Consider the following 3,656-nt stretch of genomic DNA (forward strand, 5'->3'; position numbering starts at 1 on the left):
TGTGTGTGTGTGTGTGTGTGTGTGTGTGTGTGTGTTCACACACAGACATAGTGTTTAAGTAAATAAATAATCTATATATCTATCTAGGTAAGACAAGATCACAATGAAATTCTGCAGAACAGTCTTAAAAATAAGGGAAAAGTTTGATTTATTTTATTTTTATTTTTATTATAACCCATCCTTAAAGACAAGGTTTCTTCGAAAATCATCCTAAAGGACAAATCTAATAGAAGGATAAACTATATATATATATAGTTTATATACTTTGTGAATCGTGCTGTTGTTTACCTGGAGAAATCGATGCATTTGGGTGCAATTAAAAGGGACATGAACTGCATTTTTTTTTAGTTTTATATTGTTTCCTGAGGTGAGGTTACAACATTAGTTGGATATGTATAGGCTACATCAAAAACTGTCATAATTTAGAAATTAAAGGCCATTTTCACTTTAAAGACTTCAGTGTAAACGGCCACTGCTTTGATTGTGTGACATCTTTGCATATGAAATAACGCTGCGTTCCATTTATCTCGGAATTCAGGAGCTGGGAATGGCGTCACACCCAAGTGGACCGGAAAACCAAGATGGACGTGTTGATTGTAAGCAATTCCAGTCGAATAAAACCACATAAAAAGTGGTATTTTGCACAGATAACACCATAGTATCATGTCCACAAATAGCGGTTGGATAGTACTTTGTGCACCACTGAGTTTACTGAGACAAACATATGTGCTAATAAACAATATATTGCCACTGTTTTTTCTACTGCTGATGCACTAAGCAGCAATATTGGATTCTGAAGTTGGAGTTGTCATGATTTCTCCGAGATTCCGAGTCAGAACTCTTAAAAGTTCCTTCTAGGAATTTCCAACTTCTGAGTACAACTGGAATGCAGCATATGGAGTGCATTAGTTTTTTTCAGTCATTTTTTCCATAGGTATTTTTTTTCTCTGTTCTTTTTTTTTTTTACAAAACAACAAAAAGCCCGCCCACATTTTTAGCCGCATTGGTTCCGGAATTTTATTTATTTTATTTTTTTTTTCAGTAATTTTTTCCATAGGTATTTTTTTTCTCTGTTCTTTTTTTTTTTTACAAAACAACAAAAACAACAAACAGACAAAACAATGACCGCAGATACATTCCACAAGTACAGTATTCCAATATAAACCACAAATTAAAAAAAAAGTTAATGTTGTCCTGCCAAGGTTTTGCTAAAAGGTACATGAAATCTTGGGACATATATACTTGAAGAAAGGAGTCCATGTCTGATAAAACACATCCATTTTCCCTTTTGACCAAGGTGAAAGAAAATCAAATAATACTTTATGCCATTCTGACACTGTCGGCAGTTTATCAGAGATCCATTTAAGAAAAATACTCGTACGGACAGCATAAGTAAGGAGATTAATTAACTTCCTGTTTGAAATACTCTTTAGCAGTTTTAATATGTACACATTTCCAAGTGCCGTGAACAAGGTCACCCTCTTTGCACTTTAGACAGCACAGAGAATAATTTGGGTTAAACTTATGCCTGCGTAATGGAGTAATTTGGAGATGATGTAAATGTTCAAAATAGCTCTTTAGTTCTATTACAAATTGATAGCCTATATTGCCGACATACTGCCAAATTTGTGTCCAAGTACCTACATCAATTGACAGCCCCAAATCTTGCTCCCAAATAGCTAGGGTGCCTCATTATTTACTTTGATTTGATTGCTCCTTGCAAAAGAGCTTAATAACATTGCTTTATTAGTGACCTCTTAGATCCAGGAGCATCTGTTCTGCTGGAGTGGTGCAAGAAGAAAATCCAGGGACGATATGTTTCTGCACAAAGATTATTATATGTAAATACCTGAAGAAGTTAACTTAAGCTAACTTAAATTTAGCCCTCAACTGTTCAAATGATAACTACACCTCCTTTTCAAACAGATCTGTTATAGTGGTTATACAGTCTGGTACAGAAGAACATCTGGAAGACCTCCTTTATTTCTGGGAAGCTGCATTTTAGTCACTTTCAATGTGATTTCCTCCGGTTTCAAATCAAAGATACATTGATATGTTTAATTATAGTGCAATTTAGGAGAATTAGGATCATTTGAAATAGGTATAAAAATTGAGGCAAGACTATCATCTTGATCAAAGCTGTCCTTTCTAGCATAGACCATGGCAGGGGAGTCCATCTATCCAAAATCCTCATGCACCCATCGCAGAACAGGGTCCAAATTGCTCACTGTAACTCTCTGATTGGTGGAATTTTCGGCACAGCATCATGGGTAATGTAATTCTCACCACGAGTTCTGCTGTTGAGCATGATTATTTTAAAAACAAATTGAATCAATGTGAACAGATGGCTTCAACAAAAGCATCTAGCCTACCATCGATTAACAAACTCGGAGCTCAAAACAGGTCTGTTTTTAAAGGGTTGTCAGTTATCGTTAAAAATCAATTTCCCAAAGGAGAAAACAAATGCAACTGTTGCGGTCTATTACATGTGAAACTCTTTTGAACACTTCTGAGATTAACTAATCAAGAAACGTGTTGATGATAACATTATATTTAGACACGCTTTGCCTAAAAGGTTGCAGCCTTCAATACTAATATAATCCCTTCACAGTGACACTGCTGTCATATCTGCTGAATTATAAATCATATCTATGCATTAGCACCTGTAGAATTCCTCCCATGCATCAAGCGCTAGCAAAGCCATTCATTAGTCTATTTCCAGCTATGTACCTCTCTCTCTCTCCTTCACAGACTGATAACAATTTCCTCATGCATGCACACAGCCGTATACCGTATGTAACGGTGCCCAGAAAGCTCATTGCATTTGATAATCTCCTCTCAAGTTGTCTGCTAGTTCAATCATTTATCTACTCAGCGCCGGTCTGAGCCGTTTATTCCCCCATCTTACACCGTCGGTCCCTGTAGAAGGCAGGGGAGGATAGTATAGTGACACCGAGAGAATCAAAGATCTCACTGGGATCAGTCGTGCTAACGGAGTCTTAAACCGCTCGCGCTGCGGCAGGTGAGGCGCCTCATCTAATCCAGTCAAGTTCGCTTCCCCCCGAGGCCGAAAAATGCTGGTATTACGGTGGCTTTATATATGATTGCATTTTAACAGTAGTGAACTGCGTTTCTTTTATTGCTTGCTTCGGGATGAAAGCAGTTCAGTCGATCTGAATCACGCCAAACTCTGTTGACTGAGTTCTCCATCTTTCTCAGATGTCTGTGATTGTGATCCTTGAGTGTGATACTACAATAACTTCCAGGGATGCTAGAGTAGTCATGCTAGTGCAACCCTGTTGTTAAATCCCTGCCGAGAAAAGGGAGACCAACCTGCCAACCAATTAAACCACCAGACGAACCCACTTAAACCTGCAAAAACCCTTAGATTGGTGAGTGAATGAATGAATTTAGCATTTAATTTTATTATTTAACATAAAGTATAACATTTAAAGTAGAATTAATATAAAACTGTATATATTATATAATATTATATTATATTATATTCCTATTAAATTTAATATTATATTCCTATTAAATGTATTGTTATTATTTACACTACAGCTCAAAAGTTTGGGATCAGTAAGACTTGTAATGTTTTTTAAAGAAGTCTCTTCTGCTCATCAAGGCTGCATTTATTTGATCAAAAATACAGA

Source organism: Sinocyclocheilus anshuiensis, unplaced genomic scaffold, assembly GCF_001515605.1.
Source record: "Sinocyclocheilus anshuiensis isolate Anshui unplaced genomic scaffold, SAMN03320099.WGS_v1.1 scaffold432, whole genome shotgun sequence".
Classification (NCBI taxonomy): Eukaryota; Metazoa; Chordata; class Actinopteri; order Cypriniformes; family Cyprinidae; genus Sinocyclocheilus; species Sinocyclocheilus anshuiensis.